Source organism: Lynx rufus, unplaced genomic scaffold (genome assembly GCF_022079265.1).
Source record: "Lynx rufus isolate CCGP_SWC_20201006 ecotype Redwood Valley unplaced genomic scaffold, mLynRuf1.p SCAF_12, whole genome shotgun sequence".
In the NCBI taxonomy this organism is placed as follows: Eukaryota; Metazoa; Chordata; class Mammalia; order Carnivora; family Felidae; genus Lynx; species Lynx rufus.
Window position 1 is genome coordinate 13,573,448 of NW_025814826.1, and position 23,616 is coordinate 13,597,063.

Below are 23,616 nucleotides of genomic sequence, written 5' to 3' on the forward strand. Positions count from 1 at the left end.
TTGTAACATGTTTAGGGTTGTTTGGAGGTAAATTACTGACCATCACATGTTTTGAATGCACGTTTGAGAGGAGATGGAATCTTTCTAGACAGATTTTCAAGGAACCCTCTTGGTGTCAGCCCAGTGAATCATTCCTGCTGTCCATCAGAATTGCCATAACTGAATCCCAAACTTCCACAGAGTCCTACATATGCTAGAATGCAGTTTACTCTTCCCTGCAATCTTTCACCCACTTGCTGCCATCCCAAAATTTGCTAAAATCTCTCCTTCCTTTGCTACCGATCAACTCCTGCCCTTTTTGATTTTGTGATTGATATCTTTAAGACTTTTATGATCATTTTAATAGGGTTTTTAAAAGGAGAAAACATAAATCTGGTCAGCCACCCATGTTGAGCCAGAATTCTATGGCTCATTTTAGAACAAGACACATCTTGTTTGTCTTGTACACCGTACAATAGATTTCTCTTTTATTTACTGCATCTCAAAAAGTATCATTTTGGAGCATGCTACATCGCTTTGACAAAAATGAAAAGTAATGATGAGAATCTTCCTGAATGAATTTTTAGAAGAGTAAAGATCAGCAGAGACTGATGGGTGACCAATAGCACCAGGAAGGCCAGAAGATTGAGAGTAGAGAAATCCTGCTTCAAAGTCTGATTTTTATCTCCATTTGAATTAATTTTTTGGTCCAGTGAATAAACATTTGTTGATTACTCAGTGTTCTTTAGGCATTGCTATAAATTAATACACACACACACACCCTTCACGAGATCAGAGTCAAGTAGAAGAGTATAATACCCATCCTTGCACCACATGACAACTTACAGCTATAGAAAGGTTAGAGAATGGCCCCTGCTTGCACAAGAAAATCCTAAATAATTTATTAACTATCAAGTGGCTGTTTTATTTACCCACAACTGTGTGACAAATTAGCCATGGTTTCCACCAGAAGGATTTACTACCCAGCAGTGAAAGAGATTCACGCATTCAGAGCATTGGCTTTGGAATCACACGGACCTGAATTTTCATCCGAAATTCTCCACCACTCACTAACTTGTAAACTTACAAAAGTTGCTTTGCCTCTCTGAGACCCCATTTTCTCTTTTATAACATGGGTAGTAATACTACACTGAAGCTCCCTTAGCCAGCCTCCATTTAACCAACTCTCCAGATTCATGAAGACTCTTCTTTCTCCATAAAACTTGCTGACTGCTGCTCAATCATGCTGGAAGCACACACTTTACAGGCCACACAAGATGATGCCCCTCCAACCAAGTCACGCCTACTAGATACACCTGTGTTTGCTTTTAAATATATTCATGCTGATTTTAGTTAGTTGCAAGACAATTAAAATCTTTATTACAAGACAATTAAAATTTTTATCACAAGACAATTAAAATATGAAGGCAAAAAGTAAAAGGTAACTTTTTAAAATACTGTCAAATTAGTTGGTAAAAAGATACATAGATAGATAGATAGATAGATAGATAGATACTTAGATATTGGTGATATAATTGGAAAAAATGGTGTGGCGAATTTGTAAAAATCTAGAAGTGTTCTGTACTCAATATGTTTTGCAGGTGTAGTTACATCCTGAACATTTCAGATGTCATAAATAAAGCAATAGGTATGGTTTATGCAAAAAGACTAAGGGAGATTTAATCAATAGACTCATAATAAAAGAAAAACCCTTGGCCTTATGAATAACATGTGAATAAAGTGTTGTGTGCTTAGGATTAAAATAAAATTTTGTGGAGTGATTGGTTGAGTTAATTAAAATAGGTACAGCCTTTATTAACAGTGCCAGGCACACAGACTTTCCATAAGTGGTAGGCATTGTTGTTAGGGACATGTATGATTTCATTTGACAAAATATTTATTGTGGGTCTGCTCTGGGGGCGGCTGAGTGGCTCAGTTGGTTGAGCCTCAAACTCTTGATTTTGGCACAGGTTAGTCATGATGTCACAGCCGTGGGATTGAGCCCCAGCAGGCTCCCCACTGGGTGTGGACCCTGCTTGGGATTCTCTCTCTTCCTCTCCCTCTGCCCCTCCCCGGCTCACTCGAGGGCTCTCTCTCTATCTCTCTCTCTCAAAAAAAAAAAAAAAAAAAAAAAAAAAAAACTTAAAAAAATTTTTAAAAGGAGTCCACTCTATGCCAAGCCGAGCATACAACGGTGAGCAAAGCAAGTCTGGACACTGCCTTTATGAGTCTTGCAATGTAGAGGGAGGGCATATATTTGACCAAATCATTACACAAAGCCAGAATCGCAATGTATGATGAGGGCTATGAAGGAAAAATACAGTAGGCAATAACAACATACGTCAGGGGACCTGAACTTTGAGGGTCGCCAGGAAGTAGCCTCTGAACTGAGTTCTGCAGCATGAATCAGAACTAGCCAGACAAGGAAAACAGAATTGCAGGCAGAGAAAACATCATGTTCAGATATCCTGAAGCAGGAGAGAGCTTCCCATAGCGAAGAAGCTGAAGAAGGGCCGATGTGGCTGCTATTCAGAAAAGCGAGCATGGCATCTAAATATACCGAATAGATTGGCAAGGCCAAATCTAGCAGTGCTTTGCAGGCCGGGCTAAGAATTCGAGGCATTAACATCCTGCGGTGCAAATTCAGAGGTCACAATCTACTCGAAGATCAAATTGCAAAAGCATCTTCATTCCCTTTGAAAGCCTGTATTAGCTGCCGTAATAGACACCAAAACTTCAGCGTTCTGACCCAGGCTGAAACTGATTTCTGGCTCAGTAATAGTCTTCGACGGATACTCCTAGCTGGTGGGAAGCTTTCCTCCACACAGCGATTCAGGGACTCAAGCTACTCCCATCTTAGGACGCTGCTATCCTCCAGACTTCATCAACCCCCACACCTCTAGCCGACATAAGGGAGAGAAGAGCAAGAAGTAGACACGCCCACACTCCCAGAGTGACTTACATCACTTCCGCTGCCATTCCGTGGATGAGAGCTCGGCAATGAACACACCAGGTAAACAGAGGAAAGTAGATCAGCTGCTCCCAGGGACAGCTGCTGTCCATGAGTAGGGGAGGGTGATCTGGAGTGCCCAGCTCTGCCACAAGCCACTTAACGTAAATTAACATTCGTGCCAAGTCAGTTTTTCCTCTTATCTTCAGAAATCTCCCTTACTTCAATTTAAGTGCATTCTCAATATGAGTTCATAGTCAGTAATCCATGTGGCTATTTTAAAAGGCATAGCAAATATTAGATCTTTCTTATAAATGCAATGTACCATAATAAACATTAATGTATTTGGAGGTCCTACTAGTCTGGACACGTAGTAGCTACCAGTATTTGGATGGTCTGAATTCTTCTAATGTTTTCGTGTTCTACCATTAACGGAAGTGTTTACAGTGTCCAACTAACGTCACTCCTGGATATTCCCAAATGAAGTATGGTGTCCCGAGTACTTCTTCCATCAGCTGTCCCAAGCCTACTTTGAAAAGTTCCACCAGGGGCGCCTGGGTGGCTCAGTCCATTCAGCGTCCAACTCTTGATCTCGGCTCAGGTCAGGAGATTGAGCCCAAGTCAGGCTCTGTGCTGGCGGTGTGGAGCCTGCTTGGGATTCTCTTTCTGCCCCTCCCCCAACCCCTGCTCTCTCTCCCTCTCGCTCTCTCTCGCTCTCTCTCTCAAAATAAATAGATAAACTAAAAACAAAACAGTTCCACCAATACTCAGCACCCCCCACACGTATACACAACTAAAATCTCCACTAAAAAAAATAAATGTTAAGCCTGTTGTCATGTATCTTTTCCTCGACACATGTGTCACCTGATTTTGAATAAAGAAGAAAAACAAAAAGCTTTCTGTAAAATCTTCTTTAGACCCTCTAACCTCAAGCCTTCACATGAAGAGGTTCAGATCTACAGCTACTCTCTCAGGTCCAGTTTTTCCTTCAAATAGGTTTAGCTGGGTTTGTCTCCTCTATTGCCCATGTTCACGGACATGATAAAGTCTAGCACATGCCCTGTTTTCCTTCTGTAGAATAAGCTATACCAGGGATGTGACATCAAAAGTACAGGCAATAAAAGAAAACCCAGGTAAGTAGGACTCAGTCAAATTTAGAACGTTTATGCCTCAAAAACACTCCCCACAGAGTGAAAAGTTAGCAGGCAATGGGAGAAAATACACAATGGCTACTAAACTCATGAAAAGATGTTCAACATCACCAATTGTTAGGGAAATGCAAATCACAACCATAAGATACCATTTCACAGCCATTACGATGGCTGTTATCAAAAAACAAAACAAAACAGAAAATGACAAGTGTTGGTAAGATGGAGAAATTGGAACCCTTGTGCACTGCTGGTACATTTTACATTTGTAAAATGGTGCCACAGGAGGGAAAATGGGATGTGGTTCTTCAAAAAAGTACAAATAGGGGCACCTGGGTGGCGCAGTCGCTCAAGCGTCTGACTCTTGGTTTCGGCTCAGGTCATGGCCTCATGGTTCATGAGTTTGAGCCCCCGCATTGGGCTCTGTGCTGACAGTGTGGATTCTCTCTCTCCCTGCTCTCTCTCTCTCTCTCTCTCAAAATAAATCCATAAAATTAAAAAAAAAAACTTTGTAAGTACAAACAAATTGTCATATGATCTAGCAACTCTCCTTCTGACTATAAACACACAAGAATTGAAAGCAGGGGACTCAAACAGGTATTTGTACACGCATGCTCATACAGCATTCGTCACAAAAGCTAAAAGATGGAAGCCATCCAACTGTCTACCAGCAGATGAATAGGTAAACAAACTGTGGTATATACATACGATGGAATATCTCATCGGTCTTTAAAAGGGATGAAATACTGATACAGTACAGAAGTGCTGATACTACAACAACATGAATGAATCTTGGAGACATTACGCTGTGAAATCACCCAGTCACAGAAGGACAAATACCATAGAGTTCCACCCATAACGAGGTACCTTGAGTGGTCAAATTGGTAAATGCAGAGAGTAGACTGGGGGCTGAGGGGAGGGGGAAATGAAGGTACTATATGAGTACAGAATTTCAGTTTGGGAAAATGAAAAAGTTCGGGAGACCGATGGTGGTTGTACAGAAAAGTGAATATAGTTATTGCATGTATCTTTTACTTAAAAGTGGTTAAAACAGGAAGGAAGGAAGGAAGGAAGGAAGGAAGGAAGGAAGGAAGGAAGGAAGGAACAGATGGAGGGAGGAAGGGGGAAGGGAGTGAAAGGAAGGATCTGGTACTTGAGACAAAGCCTGGTGGAAGCCATGGCCCCAAACAGAACCTGACATCCTAAGACAATGATGTCTCCTTTGCTACAAAGGACCAGAGCTTTCAGTGGGAGGCCCTTGGATCCCTTTATTAACTGGCAAGCAACATGGACTTGTTTTGTTGTTTAAGCTTTAGAGCTGAGGACAGAGTGTCTGGAACACCCCATAATCACCAACCCACATACTGAAGATTGGGTCAGTTTGTAAAAACGGTTGATTCAGTAGGGTTCATGCCAGTGTCCTTTATACATTTTTTATCTTTCTGACCAAAAAAGATAAAGAGTATATAGCATTTAATTTAATATTTAAGCTAAACTAAATATATATATGTATATATGTGTATATATGTATATATATGTATATATATGTGTATATACATATACATATATATATACACATTTAGTATGTATAAAATATACATGAAGGTAAAAAGTATATATTACTTCATTTAACTTAATTTTCAAGCCTGGTCTATATTCTTATTCCCAGCATTACTATTAAATCCAAGAAGGCAGAGGAGGAGAAGAAGAAAAGACAAAACCATGGATATCTCAGATGTTAAAGGGTGAGTCACAGTTCGCTTCATCCTAGGTAGAAAGAAGTCTGTAGTGTTAACTCTGGTTGGGTGGTTTACAGACCTAAGAAGTTTCCATTCTTACCCATTTCTTACTGTATGTAAGTCCAGCCTGGTTTGTACTCCTCCACGGCGGAATAATACTTACACCCTCCATCTATGTCCTTCCTTCTAGTTGTAGCTGTCTTTCTACTGTGAGTTTATTTGCGTAATTAACACACTGATTTATTTTGTCCTGACAGCCTCGGGCAGTGGTACTGGGGGTACAAAAGTTTAAGTCAAACAAATACTTTTGAAAACGAACCACCCAGGATTCCTTTCTTTTCAGATTCTCTTGAAGTCAGATAATAGGAATTCTAGGGACTATCCACTCGAGACAAAAAAATAAAAAGGAAAAGAAAAGAAAAGGTTTTATAGCCAACGATGATCTACATAAACTTTAATGCCCTTTAAGATCATGTGCCTTGCGGTCAGCTAATTTTTCTCGGAAGGTCTCTGAGATGAATGAGTGTATTCTCATATGTCAGCTAGTAATAAAGGCTAACAAGGGGTGACCCTGAAAAATATGTTGACCAGGGTTCTCTACTATCAGATTACGAGTGGAGGGTGTTGGATTGTTCATAAAATGCTTTTGATCTTTGCTGAGACTAAGTTGCTAAGCCAGCCAGACTTTGGGATTCAGAAAATCTACTCTGTGAAGCCAAACTTAAACTCACAATGGTCCTAATTAAGGACCAGTGAGTTAAATTGGGTATGTAGAGGCCAATTTTTTTTTTTAAATAAAGAACATTTGTTCAGAGTAAAGCTGCCATCAGGCTTTTACTCCTTGTACAGGTTTCCCTTTTACAACTCTGCCCAAGTAAACCAGCCAAATTCCAGAATCTCACCAGGAACACCAGCATGAATTAATACTAAGTCTGAATTACACGATAATTTGGAAATAGCACTTCCTTAATTACCATCAAGAATTTGCAAACAAAACAAAGCACTAATGGCTAACCAGGTATGGCCTAGAAAAACACTGATCACTTGACATGCAAAAGGTGACACCCAGCATATTCAAAGGAACACTGTTCAGGAGGGAGGGGGCCTGAGTCCTCTGTTTTTTCTGTGTGGGCTTGTACAAGTCAGTTAAGCTTTCTAGTCCTCTCTTTTCTCTTTTTGTAAAATGAGGGCCATATGCTAATAATCTCTATCTCCTTTCTGGCTCCCAAATTCTAATTTACATCTCTAAATCACTTAAAGCACAGTGTCTCTACGAAAACTAATCTTGCTAAACTGATTCCGACATAACTTTAGTTGACTTATTTAAGTAGGTTAAGCATCCCCACGTTAGGAGCTCTGGATCATGTTCTCCCTATTAATTTTCTCATAAATAGCACAGAAGTAAGTTGCAACCCAGTTTTGCCTGCAGTGCCATAAAATCTGAATTAGTTGAATTTAAACTGGTGAAGTGTGCATATGTGTTAGGTTAAAAGCCAGTATCAACTCACCGTGCATGCTCTTTCCCGGGTCATTGCCTCTTTCTCTGAACCATCTGCCCAGGAAATTGTAAATTGCCCACCACTTCCACCAACACGCCCGACTCCTGAAAGTCTGACTCCAGACGGTGTCTCTCCTGAACTCCAAACTGATGTTTAATAACAATGTCCACCACTCCCTGAATGCCTCTTCCAAGTCTGGTGCTAAGCTGTCATTTTACCAACGTGGTGTCGACGTCGACCGCAGCTCTGCAGGGTGGCCTTGCTATCTCTACTCTCGATGAGGAAACTGAGACTCAGAGAGGCCATGTAACGGATCAGAGTCACGCAGATGGCCGTTGTCAAAGCCATGATTCTAATCCAGGTCTTGCTGCTGCAGGAATCCATGTTCTTTTGACTATCTCACTAGCGTGAACACTATAGACTCAAAAATCGCGATCACTGTTCTGGATCAAAGTCTTCTTCTTCAGATAGACAGGGGCAGGTTGGCAAGAAAGGCACTCGTGCAGGAAGGACAGCTCTGGTCAAGAGCAGAGGAGGGGGATGCTGTAAAGGCATGTCTGGGCCAGCCTGGAAATAGCTTCGCGGGCCTGGACAAGGCAAGTCAGCATGGGGCATCAAAGGATTTCCAGAGCGAGCAGGGAATGATGTCTGTCATCAGTTTTACATTTTAGCAGAAACATTCTGGAAATGACTTTAAGACTAGTTTAGAAAGAAAGAAAGAGAGGGGCGCCTGAGCGGGGTAGTCAGTTGAGCATCCGACTTCAGCTCAGGTCGTGATCTTGTGGTCTGTGGGTTTGAGCCCCGCATCAGGCTGTGTGCTGACAGCGCGGAGCCTGGAGCCTGCTTCTGTTTCTGTGTGTGTGCCTCTCTCTGCCCTTCCCCCGCTCACACCTTCTCTCTCTCTCTCTCTCTCTCTCCCTCTCTCCCTCTCAAAAATAAACATTTAAAACAAAAGAAAAAAGAAAAGAGAAAAAAAAGAAAAGAAAAAACATAAGCAGTACGAAGATCGTTGAGGAAGCTATTCTACGAGCACAAAGAGAGGAGATTCAGCCTGAACTAGGACAGTGACAGAAGGAAGGGATAAAAAAAGGATGCAGAACTTGGCACACAATTAAATTGGGTAAATGGATAAGGATGAGGTTATATCGACCCCAAAGCAACTGTGATTTGTCTTTATCTTGCTAGCCCGCAGAGTATGCCTCTAGGGTACATGTCTTGCAAAGCCCACCTCCTCATAGGAGAAAGTCACTCACTGCTCTGGATTGTACCAGACCCAAAACATGCAAAGCTAGAATGTCTGGATCCTACTGAATTATTTCTGTGTCTTCTCTACTTTTAAGAAGAGAGGGCCCATAGTACAGGATTTCCTGTCCTTGAATGTCTGTGTCTTCGAAGAGACTCCCGGTAGGAAAGAAAAGGAGCTAAGCCGCTGCGGTGTATAGAAAACCGAAAGACACCCTTGGAGTGTCCAAATGCGTATCTCAGCCCACAACCTGGGGAAGTAATGACATGGTCTAGGTTAGTGGGAGCTCAGATCTCTGTCCTCAGCTTCTGGCTCCACATCCATGAGCCAAATGTAGCCCAAATTCAGTATTTCCGAATTTCTCAGCACCCAGGTCCGAGCAACCTCCGTCTGTCACCTGAATTCTTACGGTCACCTCCTAATCGGTCTTCCCACATCCACCATGGCTCCCACGCCCAGACCATTCTCAACACCAAACGCCCAAACCTCTTAAAACCTATCAGACCGTCTCACCCTTCTGCCCCAAACTACCCAATGGCTCCATGGCCAAAGTCCCTCCAATGGCCGTAAGGCCCTGCATGTCCCGGCAGCTCGCAGTCACTGACCTCATCTCCTCTGGTTCCTTCATCCCCCTTGGGTCCAGCCTCATTGGCTTCCTCGCTCCACAGATCATGCCTAACACATGCCTTCGCACTGTTTTCTTTCTCTGCCTAGCACGCTCTTCCCCCAGATATCCGTGAGCCCCACTTCCCTCATTTCCCTGAGTTTTGTCCGAATGTAGCCTCTTGGGGCGCCTGGGTGGCTAAGTCGGTTGAGCATCCAGCTCTTGATTTGGGCTCAGGTCATGATCTCACAGTTCGTGGGTTTGAGCCCCAAGTCGGGCTCTGTGCTGACATAACAAAGCCTGCTTGGGATTCTCTCTCTCCCTGTCCCTCTCCCGCTAGCACTCTCTCTCTCTCGAAATAAATAAATAGAACCTAAAATGTGTGTGTGTGTGTGTGTGTGTGAAATGTAGCCTCTGCAGTGAGTCATAACCGGGGCCACCTTACAGAAAATTGCAAACCTCCCCGCTACACTGCCTCGAGCACAGATGCTTTCCCCAACACAGTTACACTGCTTTATGTTGCTCCAAGTTATTATTACAAGTTAACATACTGTTATGGGTTGAATTATGCGCCCCCCCCCAAAGATGCTGAAGTCCTAATCCCCAGTATATGGGATTGTGGATGTAACTTTTTGGGGAAAAGGGTCTTCCCAGATGATTGAGTTAAGTTGGGGTCTTCAAAGTGGGCCTACGCCAATGGGGCCGGTGTCCTTATTCAAAGGGGAAATTAGGACACAGAGACACAGGCGTTCCCTGTGACGATGGAGGCAGAGGTTGGGATGATACTGCTACAAGCCAACCGAGCACCAGAAGCTAGGGAAGAGCCTAGAACAGATTCTTCCTCACGGCCCTGAGCAGGAGCCAGCCCAACTAACACCTTGATCTTGAACTTCTAGCCTCCAGAACTGGGAGACAAAAGATTTCTGTTGTCTCCATCACCCAGTTTGTGGTATTTTGTTAGGGCAGACCTAACAAGCTGCCTATCCTTTGTGTTTATGATTTGGTCTTCACCCCCAAAGGTAAGCTTCCCAGGGGCAGGGATTTGTTGATTTATCTTTGCTATCCCGTCTCCAGCAGTACACGAATCAATAACCCTGCCCCAGACCACACTTCTAGCCTTTTCTCCCACCTCTCTCTGAGACAAAATCCTTTCGGCCTTTGCCCCAAATACCAGGGACTTTGATACCTTCTTAACTCTGCTTATGCGGTTTCCTCTACCCGGGATGCCCATCGGCCCCTTCTCTGCCCCTTAACATCACCTTATCAGTTAAGACTCATCCGTGTCATTCCTTCAGTGACGAGTTTCCTCTGCTCCCCTCTTCTGCTTTATTATTCATGTGGCTGTGCCTCTCTGCCTGTAAACCGTGACCCCTTTGAGTTCTGGAATCCTATCCTATTAATCTTCCTATCCCCGGAACCTGGCCCAGTGACTGGCACACCAGAGGTGCTTAGTAAACGTTTGCTGGATTGAATTAAATCTGTATCCCGCAGCTTTTGCCCTTGCTGCCTTTCCCTCGACTGCTAGCCACAGCAGGGTACAAGAGGATTAGACAGGACTTTGCAGAGCAGAACTCAGATTAGAGCGTCGGAGCGCTACGGGGCTGCGCCTCTCGGCAGACCCTTTGTCTCGGTGCAATCTCGTGAGAGCTTCTTAAATTGGAACAGTCGGCGACGTTGTACCCAAACCACTCAGCTAAGCCCTAGGAGACGTTGGCCAGAATTCACAGCAACACAAACAGCTCAATCAAAGGAGAAGGTGTGCAAATCCTCTTACTTTTTATAAACTAGAGCAAGTATCCTGTTGGGGGAAAAAGACAGTTCTTTGAGACGGCACTTCCCAGGATGCTGGGCGAGAAGGTACTGGCTTTGATTCCAGGTAATGGTCTCATGTCTGTTTTCCCTTCTGCCCATAGATCTTTCCAGTGGGCCGGTGTTGTAAAGGCCACATGCGTCCACTCATCTTTGCAGAGAGGATGAATTGGAACCAGCTCCAGAGGTGACGGGTGTGTTTGGTGTGGCCAGTGCTCATTTAACCTATTTGAATACTCAAGGGAATGTAATCAGAAAAGGCGGGAATAGACTCCATCCCCCCAGAAACTCAAGCTGAAAGGAGCTAAAATATCAAACATGCATTCTAAGGAATCACTATTGCTTCTCAGAAGGTTCTCTGCCCCTCTGTTTTTTCTAAAAGGCATCCCAGTCTTGCAGTCATTACCACAACAGCGGAGTGAGCCCAAGGAACAGTAGGAAACTTCAGATAGCATTATTTAAATCCTCACTCCTTGTAGGTACCATCTGGGTGAGGTTAGCTTCAAATTCATAACAATAAGTGCTTTTGCCCATCCTAATGCTGTGCATTTGACATTTTCTTTCTTTTTTTTTTTTTTATGTTTTCATTTATTTTTGAGAGAGAGAGAGAGACAGAGCGCGAGCAACGGAGGGTCAGAGAGAGAGGGAGACACAGAATCCAAAGCAGACTCCGGGCTCTGAGTGGTCAGCACAGAGCCTGATGTGGGGCTCGAACTCACAAACTGTGAGCTCATGACCTGAGCTGACGTGGGACGCTTCACCGACTGAGCCACCCAGGCGCCCTTGACAGTAACACATTTTCAAATGTCCAGTTAATTGTGTTCACGTGGGTCATTCAGTCGTGGGCCCAAACTAAACACTTACACAGTACCAAGCACTGTGCTGGTCTCCAGTGCGTCAAAACGGGGGGCTTCTGTTTTTCATGTTACACATAAAGCTGATGCAACAATAACTTACTAGGCACCTACATTGTTCCCAGCAAAATGTAATCAACTTTGTGATTTTGACTAAAGAGTTGCACTCACATTGTTAGTAATTCAACTCAGCCCTGTCCTTGGTCCCCTCAAAGTCATGGGAAGTAATGTTTTGATCGTTGTTTGTACCTTGATCCTATGATACTTTAAGTTGTTATTATTATTGTTGTTGCTGGCAGTGGAAGGCCCTCATCCAGTGAGACTAGTAGTTTTTAACATTTTGGTGGTTACATTCTCCTTTCAAAGCAGAGAAGGCCAGGTGCCCTCTCTCCAGAAAAATCCACATGTTTCACACACTCATAATTTTAGATGTAAAAAGTTAACAGACCCTCTAGAGCAGAGTCAGTAGACTTTTTCCGTAAAGGCCAGATAGTAAATATTTTAGACTTTATGGACCGAGAGGCAAAGAATGGATATTATGCAGTGGAGACATTTGTCCCTCCCCCCAAACCCATGGGACATACGTTCCAAGACCCCCAGTGGGTGCCTGAAACCACAGATAGTACTGAACGTTATTATACTGTTTTTTTCTATACTTACATACCTATGATGGAGTTTAATTTATAAATGAAGCACAGGTTCTAGAACAATCGTAACAATATACTGTAATTAAAGTTAGGTGAATTTGGTCTCTCTCGTGCGCTCTTAAAATATCTTACTGTGCTGTACTCACCCTTCTTGTGATGTCACAAAATGAGAAAATGCCTACGCGATGAGAGGAAGTGAGGTGGACGATGTAAGCATCGTGACGCAGCGTTAGGCTGCTCTTGACCTCCTGACCTTCTGACTGTATCTCAGAAGGAGCGTCATCTGCTTCCTGACCACCGTTGACTGCAGGCAACCGAAGCTGTGGGAAAGCGAAACCGCAGCAATTTTTAATTGATAAAATCCAAACTATAGCAATTGAGTATGGGTTTTCGTAATGAAAATATATCACTTAATCACGGCTCCAAGTTAGTATCCCTTATCATCAAATCAGTTGACAATGTTCATCTGTAAAAGCCATCCGTAGCTTGAGGATGGTAAAACCCAGGCAGTGGCCTGGATTTGGCCGGTGGGCCTTAGTTTGCTAATCGCTGCTGTGAGTTCCACCCAGAGGAAAAGACCCAGGTCCAGACTGTTTTCAGGAAGCCCTGCTGAGAGTAGGTACAGGCACGGCCAGGATCAGCAATGCTGTTCGTGGCCCTCCATCTTGGTGGCAGGGGACAAGCTCACACAGTGGCCTTCCCTGGAGCCGGCAAGGATTCCTGGCACAGCACTCCCGCGCACGGAAGGGCTGGCTGGCAGCTGAATTAGGGTCCCATTTCTACTGCACGGAGTTGCAACCAAGAACGCATGGTGTAGTAAATTCTATTAACCTACATTCTGTGACCTCAATAAAACTTTCTCAATAATCAGCAAGAATAACAATGCACATGAAAAGAAATTCCTTTGCCCAGTGTTTGCAAGTTGAAATGTAAAAAGCACATCAGTGGATAAGGCTTTTTAACGAATAAAATCATTTCCTTAATCGGCAGTTAACTTTCAATCAATACTCACTCCCAGAAACCCCAAAAAACACCACCTCGCCAATTTAAGAGAGCTTAGAATAAACCATAATAAACTAATCAAGAGGCAGGGTTCAACAAAAAATGATTATGCAGAAATTTTAGCCTTGAACTCACATAGTTCATCTGTGTCTCCTAAAAACATGCCATGGTAGCAATCACAAGAGAAATGTAATTCTATGTAATGTTTTCGGGCCTATAATGTCTGGAAAGCTTAGGCCACTAGGAAGAGGCATAGACGCTTTTCATTGTTGGTTAGAACCCATTGCTTCGTTTCAATAATGGTTAAATAAATAAATAAGTAGATAAATGCAGCTCCCTTGACTGGCTGGCCGAGCGGCACAATCTGAGCGTCAAACTTGACACAAGTTCTCCACCTAGTGGATGTTTCAAAAGATGTGCAATAAAATAAAAACTGCGCGGGCTTGTGGAGGTTCCTCACAAAATTCAAAATAGATCTACCCTATGACCCAACAATAGCACTGCTAGGAATTTACCCAAGGGATACAGGAGTGCTGACGCATAGGGGCACTTGTATCCCAATGTTTATAGCAGCACTTTCAACAATAGCCAAATTATGGAAAAAGCCTAAATGTCCATCAGTTGACAAATGGATAAAGAAGATGTGGTTTATATATACAATGGAATACTACTTGGCAATGAGAAGGAATGAAATATGGAGTTTTGTAGCAACATGGATGGAACTGGAGGGTATTGTGCTGAGTGAAATCAGTCAGGAAGAGAAGGACAGATATCATATGTTTTCATTCATATGTGGATCTTGAGAAACTTAGAAGACCTTGGGGGAGGGGAAGGGGAAAAAATAGTTACAAACAGAAAGGCAGGGAGGCAAGCCATAAGAGACTCTTAAATACTGAGAACAAACCGAGGGTGGAAGGGGGGGGGTGTGGGGGAAGGGGAGAATGGGTGATGGGCATTGAGGAGGGCACCTGTTGGGATGAGCACTGGGTGTTGTACGTAAGCGACGAACCTCGGGAATCTACCCCAAAAACAAAGAGCACGCTTTACACACTGTATGTTAGCCAATTTGACAATAAATGGGAATACAGACAAAAAAAAGAATAGACACAGAGACAGAGATGCACACAGGGAAGTGGAAAGCATTCTGCGTGGCGATCGGTGACGACATATGAGATGTTCATCTTTCTTCACTTACATTTTTCCTCTTTCTTCTGTATCTCTTCCTACCTTAGGCCAGGTTCCCCAGGAATGACTCAGAGATAGACACTTGCAAGCGGGACATTAATTGGGGATTACTCGCAGGAAAAGCCCCCGTGAGGGAATGCAGGGAGCAGCCCCGGGCAGTGGGGGCGGTTGGACTGGGACCCAGGCGCCTGCCCCACGTGGCCGTTGGAGGGGTGGTCCCACACCAGGGCTCAGCACTGCTCTTGGTTGGACACTTGAGGCACCACTGCCCCGGTGAGTGGGAGCCACAGTGCCGGACCCACTCCTTGCCCCCAATCCTGCCACCCTCGCTACTTCATCTGCGGGTCCGTGTGGCCAGCGCTGGGTGGCCAATGATGAAGCTGGTTGACTCCAGCTTAAGTGAGCCATTCCCTGCTTATTTAACGCCTCATGTATGGTGGATGCTCCCTGGTGGCCTTTCATGTGCGAAACAGCCTGGGGCGCCTGGGTGGCTAGGTCAGTGGGTCAAGCATCCAGTTTTTGATTTCGGCTGAGCTCATGATCTTAACGGTTTGTGAGTTTGAGCCCCACGTTGGGCTCTGCACTGGCGGGGCAGAGCCTCCTGGATTCTCTCTCTCTCTCTCTCTCTCTCTCTCTCTCTCTCCTTTTCTCTCTGCCCCTCCCCCTCCTCAAAATAAATAAACATTTTTTTTTTAGAAAAAGGAAACAAAGCCCTTCACACCTGGTGTCCATCCACCTGCTTCTGCCCCAGACCCGCTTGTCCCTTGGTGGCCCACAGGCTTTCTCTTTGCGGACCTCTGACCGAGCAGCCAAGCCATCTGCCACTGTTGATGAGTCCACGTGCCTCCAGCCATTCTCCTTACACACGAAGTGGACGATTAGATGTGTCATCCAACTCGCTGCCCCTTGGGTTTCCCCCTCACCTCTGTCTTCAGGGCCAGCCTGAGGGGCTGTAGTGCGGCTACTGTTAAGTCTTAGCTTGTATCTTTCCCACTCCGACCCATCTGTAAATTTGGCTTGGCTTTTCTCCACCTCCATCACCCTGCTCATAACGGACCCCTGCCCCCACCATGCAGCCATAGGTACGAATGAGGGGAAGGACGAAATGGGAGTCAGAAGCCCCACCTTTTGTACCTCAAACTGGAAATCCCACCTTTTCTACCTCAATGCGGGGTGATAAAATGAAGGACACAGGGAGAATCGGAAGAACAGGAGAGTTTTAAGAATGGGTCGAAAGGGAGAAGGGCGCCTGGGTGGCTCAGTCGGTCAAGCGTCTGACTCTTAATTTCAGCTCATGATCTCACGGTTTCGTGGGATCGAGCCGCACATCAGGCTCTGTGCTAGAAGTGCGGAGCCTGCTTGGGATTCTCTGTCCCCCTCTCTCTGCCCTTCCTCCCACTCGGACTCTCTCTCTCTCCAAATAAATAAATAAACTTTTAAAAGATCAAAAAAAGACACAAGGAAGAAGTAACTGCACTAAAGGTTACATCTGGGATGTAGAAGAACAAGTGGAGAATCGAAAACTTCCTTCGCTTGCCTCCCACGCTTCGTGCTGACTCTCCAGCTCTCTCTACTCCTTCCCAGATCCCTTTGGCTCCTCGTTGGAGTTGGCGTCACCCAGAGCCCGGTGCCAGGACCACTCCTCTTTCCTTGTCACCCTTGATGTCCCCCGGTGTCATGGCTTCAGGTGTCTTCTGTGTTCCAAGTACCAGATTTAAATGTCCAGCCCAGACCTCCTCCTGCCCACTTGTACACTTCGCTGCTCATTCGCCACCTGACTCCGCCTGGCTAAAGGGCCTCTCAGGCTCAGCCGCTGGACTGCCACACTAGGTTGCCTACAGCCAAGTTCCTGACACCCACCCCCCCACCCCGGGCTTCTCCCATCTCTGTAAACGTCAGCTTTGGTTTTTCAAGTTGCTCCGGCCAAAAACTTGGAGGGGTCCTTGACTCCTCTTTTCCTTCCCCCCACTCCCCGGATCCAGATGCAAATCCTGTCAGTTATATTCTTAGAACACGTCCAGAATCCAACCTCTTTCACCACTCCTGCAGCCACCCCTGCGGTTCAGGCCACCATTGGCCCCTGTCTTCCTGTCATGTCTGAACGGATCTGGTGTCTGCCTTTGCTCCTGCCATTTATTCTCCACACGCAGCCAACACCAGGCTGTTGAACAGAAGCTGAGCTGTGTGGTTTTCCTGCTTTAAGCCCTCCATCCATCAGCTCCCCCACATACTCAGAGGACGAGCCAAAGTCGTCACCTGGACCCCTGATGCTCTGCACAACCTGGCCTCTCCCCTCCTCAAACAACACAGGCAAGGCCGTCCCACTCATCCTTCCCACTTCCCGGAGTGCTCCTTCCCAGAAGTCTGCACAGGTCCCTCCCTTACCTCTTCCAGGTCTTTATTCAATTTATTGAGTTATTTATTTTTAAAGTAGGCTTCATACCTAGCACAGAGCCCAGTGTGGGGCTTGAACTCACAAACCCAAGATCAAGACCTGAGCTGAGATCGAGTTGCTCAACTGAGCCACCCAGGCGCCCCCAGTTCTTTATTCAAATGCCACCTTTTCAGAAACGTCTCCCCTGTACCTTCTGATTTAAAATGGGTAAAAACAGGGGCGCCTGGGTGGCGCAGTCAGTTAAACGTCCGACTTCAGCCAGGTCACGATCTCATGGTCCGTGAGTTCAAGCCCCGCGTCGGGCTCTGGGCTGATGGCTCAGAGGCTGGAGCCTGTTTCCGATTCTGTGTCTCCCTCTCTCTCTGCCCCTCCCCCGTTCATGCTCTGTCTCTCTCTGTCCCAAAAATAAATAAACGTTGAAAGAAAAAAAAATTTTTTAAATGGGTAAAAACAACTCTACTTGGGATGCCTGGGTGGCTCAGTTGATTAAGCTTCCAACTTCGGCTCAGGTCATGATCTCACAGTTCATGAGTTCGAGCCCCACATCGGGCTCTGTGCTGACAGCTCGGAGCCTGGAGCTTCGGATTCTGTGTCTCCCTCTCTCTACCCCTCCCCAGCTTGCACTCTGTGTCTCTGTCTTTCTCAAAACTAAACATAAAAAAAATTTTAAAAACTCTACTTGTTCTCCCCTTTAGAGGGTTCAGTGGTGGCCCCCGAAAAGATACACATACATCCTAACCTCCAGAATCTATGATTGTGCCCTTATTTGGCAGAGGGTCTTTGCAGATGTAATCAAATTATAGATCTTGAAATGAGATCATCTTGGATTACCTGGGTGGACTCTAAACCCAATGACAAGTTTCCTTGTAAGAGAAGACACAGACTCCCAGAAGAGGGGAGGTGTGAAGACAGATGACTACACAACATAAAACGCACTGATCATGTTTATTGACTTTCTACCCTACTACTCTATGAGCTACAAGAAGGCAGAGATTTTTATCAGTTTTGTTCACTGCTGTGTTACCAGAGTCGAAGACAGTGCCTGGTCCCAGTGCCTACTTTGGGGTTAGAGTTCAATGAATATGTGTTAATTAGGTAAGCCGAGAGAGGAATAAATGAATGAGTAATGTCATCCCTGATATTGTGCCTGAGTGAACAGAAGAATGATGGCTCCATTGATCAAAACAGGAGAGGAGAAATCATAATTAGAACGGAGATGGGGGTAGCTAGACATGTGCGATGTAGGGCATGTTCGGTTCGATAGGACGTAACTACAAGTAGAAATGTACACACAGCCACAGCTTACGATGGCTCAACTTAGGAGTTCTTGACTTTGCAGTGGTGTAAAAGCGAAATGCATGAAGTCAAAACCATGCTTGGAATTTCGAATTTGGAATATTTCCCAGGCTAGCGATACGCGGGACGATTTTCTCTCGTGATGCCGGGCAGGGGCCGTGGCTGTAGCTCCGGGTCACCAAGCGGTCACAGGGGTCAACCAGAGACACACCTACGGCCATTCTGCACCCGCACAGCCATTCTGGTTTTCACTTTCAGTACAGTGTTCAACACATCATGTAAGATAGTCAACACTTTATTGTAAAATGGGCTTTGTGTTGGGTGATTTTGCCCAGCTACAGGCTAATGTAAGTGTTCTGAGCACGCTTGAGGTCACCTAGGCTAAGCTATGATGTTCGAGAACTCAGGTGTATTAAAAGCATTTTCAACTTCATGACATTTTCTACGTGCAGTGGACTTTTGGGCACATAACCCCCATTGTGAATGGAAGAAGATCTGTGTACATTTTCACTAATTTCGGATTTACTTATCCAGCCAATTCCAAAAGAATTTTGGAAGACTTACTCTATTTAATAACACATAATAAGACAAAAACAGAAGAAAACTGACAGGCTTTGGGGACGTAGGACTGATGTTTGGTTGAAATGTCCGTGTGGAGATACATAGATTAGTGATCAGATTTCAAAGATGAGACTTCAAAATCCTATTTTAGCTAGCCTCTCTTGCACCAGATGTTTTATTGCATAAATTCCAAATTGATTTATTGACCGACTGATGGACCGATTTTACCTCTCATCTTTTCCCTTTTCTGTATACTGAGGCAATATTCGTGGTCAGGAAAGCAGGCGAGATTCAAATTACATCAAGGGTAAGGGAAGAGCAATAGCTCTAGAAAGTTTCAGAGATTCACAGTAGAAGCTGAATCCATCAGCTAGCCTCAGACCTCGTGCACCCCTTAAAGAACTGACCTCCCCCGAACGCCCCCTGCAGGAGGCCCGCGGAGGAACCAGTGCGCACCTTGGGGCACATGGGGGTGCTATTCCAACCGTGGCCGGCTTTTATTCCCACCCTCTTCCGCTCCCCATTTAATGAGGCACTTCCACTAGTGAAGGTGTTTTCCAAATAATTTTTTGCCCTGCCCCTCTTGCTTGTTGGAAGGAAGGAAGGAAGGAAGGAAGGAAAAGAAAGAAAGAAAGAAAGAAAGAAAGAAAGAAAGAAAGAAAGAAAGAAAGAAAGAAAGAAAGAAAGAAAAGAAAGGAGAAAGAAAGAAAAAGAAAAGAAAGGGAAAGAAAAGAAAGAAAGAAAAGAGGCAGGAGAAGAAAGGGAAAGAGAAAGAAAAAGAAAGGGAAGGAAAGAAAGAAAGAAAGAAAGAAAGAAAGAAAGAAAGAAAGAAAGAAAAAACGAAAAAGCTCCTCACACTAGTTCACATTATAAATGGAATAGAGGGGCGCCTGGGTGGCTCAGTCAGTTAAGCGCCCGACTTCAGCTCAGGTCACGATCTCGCGGTCCGTGGGTTCCAGCCCCGAGTTGGGCTCTGGGCTAATGGCTCAGAGCCTGGAGCCTGTTTCCGATTCTGTGTCTCCCTCTCTCTCTGCCCCTCCCCCGTTCATGCTCTGTCTCTCCCTGTCTCAAAAATAAATAAACGTTAAAAAAAAAAATTTTTTTTTAAAATAAAAAAAAATAAATGGAATAGATGTCTCCTCTCTACAATTGCCTTTAAAATTTTTAGGACATTTCTTTTCTATGTCTATTTATGTTTGAGAGAAAGAGAGAGAGACTCACAGAGTATGAGTTGGGGAGGGTCAGAGAGAGAAGGAGACACAGAATCTGAAGCAGGCTCCCGAGCCGAAGTCGGACCCTCAACTGACTGAGCTACCCAGGGGCCCCAGGACATCTTTCAAATGATAGAATGTCAGTGAGAAAGATACATATAAGAGTCAGATTTCTTTTTTTTTTTTTTTAAGTTTATTTTGAGAGAGAGAGTACGCAAGCAGGGGGAGGGCGGAAAGAGCAGGGGAGAGGGAGAGAGAATCCCAAGCAGGCTCCCCATGGGGAGGGAGCCAGCAGGGAGCCCCCCGGGGGCTTGAACTCATGAACCGGGAGATCAGGATGTGAGCCAAAACCAAGAGTTAAAGGCTCAACCGACTGAGCCCCCCAGGAGCCCCAGATTTCCTTATTTTGCAAGGTTTGCAGAGCCACGGTGATAGTCTCGCAGAGGCCGAAGGGCTCAACTTGTTAAGTGTTTCGTCCTTAACTCGTTTACAGAGGTGTGTCACGTAGGAGGCATTGGCCACGCACCTTGGCCTGTTCACACCAACCTCGCCTCGGCCAGCAGGAGGCAGGCTGAGCGCCCACCGCGCTCCATGTCATTGTGCAGTTTCCAGCTGAGCCCCAGTGCGTTTTTGAAAACACGAGTGTCGAAAAAATGCTCATAAAATATGAGAAAATATTAGCTTCCTGGATGGAATCTGCATTTAATGGACCTTGAGGGATGAAATGAAATACATACATATATCCTTACGCTTACCAGTTTATTCAGGGATCTGAATCAGCAGCCAGATGAAGACACATGGGGTGAGGTTCTGAACAAAGGAGCTTCAGTCCTGGCAGAAGTTGGGGCTTGGATCGGAGGTGGCACATGGAGCAGTCTTGTTCCTCAAGCATAGAAGCTCTCCAAAATAATAATTAATAATAATAATAATAATAATAATGAGATGAAGTATATTTTCTTGCAATATTCGGTGCATATTTTATATCTCAATACCTTGACATGTTAGGGGGGCTTTCTCTTTTTCCTTTTTTTAACTTTTGAGTTCATTTTAATTCCAAAGTTAAAAAACAAACTGGAAAAGCTGAATTCTTCTAAAATGCTGTATTTTTCACTATGAGTGCTAGATGGCAGGTGCACACTTCATATGGCTTTAGGCTGCTTTGCTGGGATTAGCCTCTCCTTGATGACAAGAATGTTTTGATTATTTAAATGAAACTCTAGGGCCGAGTGTGGAAGAAAAGTGACATTTGATGTCACAAACTGTTTATAGCTAAAATCCCTGACTGGCAGGAAGACAGGAATCCCCCTGCTGTCCTCCAGAAGAGACTTCGTGGGCTGGGACACTGCTAGGTCTTGTTTAAGGTCTTGCTCCCTAACTGCAACACTGAATCTGACTAACGAATACACACTAGCCGCCCCGAGAGATCGTGAACTGATCCGTGAACAGGGCAATCCCTGGTGTCTCCCTTTCATTCTGGTTGAGTTGTGGGTTTCGAGTATGGATGTAGACTCACCTGGAATCCATTTCCAGGGGACAGTCGCTCACCAAACCTTACATCTGTGCCACCAGACAAGCTTTTAACTTCTCTAAACCCCTGTTTCTTCGTTCGTAAAAGGTGGATGATATTGGCGGGGTTTTGTCAGAATTCAGAGAATGATGTTAAGATCTCAGCACAGAGCTGACACAGAAAGTGCTCAATAAATGGCAGTTAGTGTCATTTCATTGTAGAAGTTGAGGCTAATTAGTTCCGGAGTCACAACATCTCAGATTAGAAGGGGACTTCAAGTCCAGTCCAACTGTGACTCTCCAGCCCCTGGCCAAGCAGTCTTGTCTACGCAGGACCTCTTCCAAGATACTCGGCATTTGACATCAAAAGCCTTCCGTTAAGGTTACGGCCAATAAAGGGGAGGAGAAGGGAAAGTCATATAGAGGCCCACCTGCTAAGAAGTCTTGTAAGAAAATATCTGATTTTTCTTGCAGGCTTGGTTTTCTGAGCACAAGAGCAAGTCATCCTACCGGAACAGAACGGAAACTCCCGTCTAAGGTGATACTTTCTGAAAGGCACTTTGAAAACAACCCCCCCCCCAAATCTCTTATAAACCACAGCTGTTAAAATCCAGAGGTACCCAGCTAGGTATTAGAGAGTTCTTTCCAACACAGCTAATAAATGAGAGGCTGCAATGAAGACCTCGGCGGGCATCGCTGAAGCCTGGGAGTTGCGCTGTGACAGTCTGCTGGTGCCTGGCGACGACAGAGATTATCAGCGAAGCACTGAAGGTTACGCCAGGAATCGCAACATTGCCACCTGCGCTCCGGCTGGGAAGAACAAGCCTGCCAGGAAAAGTCATCGCAAAGTTTTACGTGATTTCCTCAGTGCCAGAGGCTGGAGGACATGATGCGACGCGAGCCCCACCGCCCAGCTGCTCTTTGACCTTGGTCATGAGTCATCCTTCTCCCCGAACCTCGGCGTTTCGCCAGCTGTGGGGTGGCGGTTGCCATCACCTGCCTCCCTCACTTGATCATTAAGGGCTTTCACGAATTTCATTTTCACGCGGTGTTTTCACATCCTTGGCAGGGCGTTGCTACCTCGTGTAAGGAGAAAGCCGTTATCATTATTGACCTCAGGGCCAAAAAAGGCTCCTTTTTCCGGCTTCCTTGCTTATGAAGCCTTAGTATCAAGCTGGTATGAAGCTTTTCATCACGCACACACAAAAAGCAGTCAAAAGGTCACCGTTTGGGAATATGAATTTATCGTCGCAGCTGCCTTCTGTGAAAGGCAACGTGCTTTCGCACATGTAGCCGGTTACAGGGAAGGCTCGCTCCGAAGGTCCCCAGTACAGATGGCCGGAGCTGGCCTCTGGCGGGCACTTCATTAAACAGTCTCCCTTTGACCAACAGGCCTCATTGTGAGGCAGCCCAGGCCTCAGCTGATGTCAAAAGCCCCATTCTACCCGGGGTGGATTCTTCTCACAAAGCATGCCCACACGCATCCCGCGGCAGATAGGGACGGGGCTAGCCCCACAGATGTCACTGCCACCACCGCCGCTGTCACTTTTCTCCGTCACACGATCCCGGGTATCCTTCCAGAGACCAGCACAAAGCTTGATTCAGAGTTTGCCTTTGACCGAGGCACACTTGGCTGCAGATGGGACGGGGCGGGGGGTGCGGGGAGAAAAAGGCGTCCTGGTGTTTCTCCACACTCGCCTGGGAAAGCTTGGGAATTCTGGCTTCTTTGCCAGCGTCGGCTCAGGCTGAAAAACAAATCAGAAAGCTGCCAATGGTTTCATTGAGTCTAGGAAACTGGGTTAATGCGACTCTGTGCGTGAGACCATCAATGAACAAAAGTCAGGAAATCCAAGAGCGCCATTCCCACAGCCCACGGAGGCCTTCCACACACAGGTGACTCTGTGTGCCTGCCCGGGCCCTGCACAGCACCCTTGCCAAAGGAGGCACGCCTTCCCGGGAGGTCGCTGACCTCGAAGGGGGACACGGTC

General features: G+C 45.5%; 1 long non-coding RNA gene across 1 annotated transcript; it reads left to right on the forward strand.

Annotated features, from left to right (window-relative positions):
• Nucleotides 1-5,755: 5,755 nt before the first annotated feature.
• On the forward strand, nucleotides 5,756-22,944 carry LOC124507675 (uncharacterized). Its single transcript, XR_006961087.1, has 3 exons — nucleotides 5,756-5,822; nucleotides 11,076-11,165; nucleotides 22,103-22,944. It is a non-coding gene; the product is annotated as an uncharacterized LOC124507675 (long non-coding RNA).
• Nucleotides 22,945-23,616: the final 672 nt, after the last annotated feature.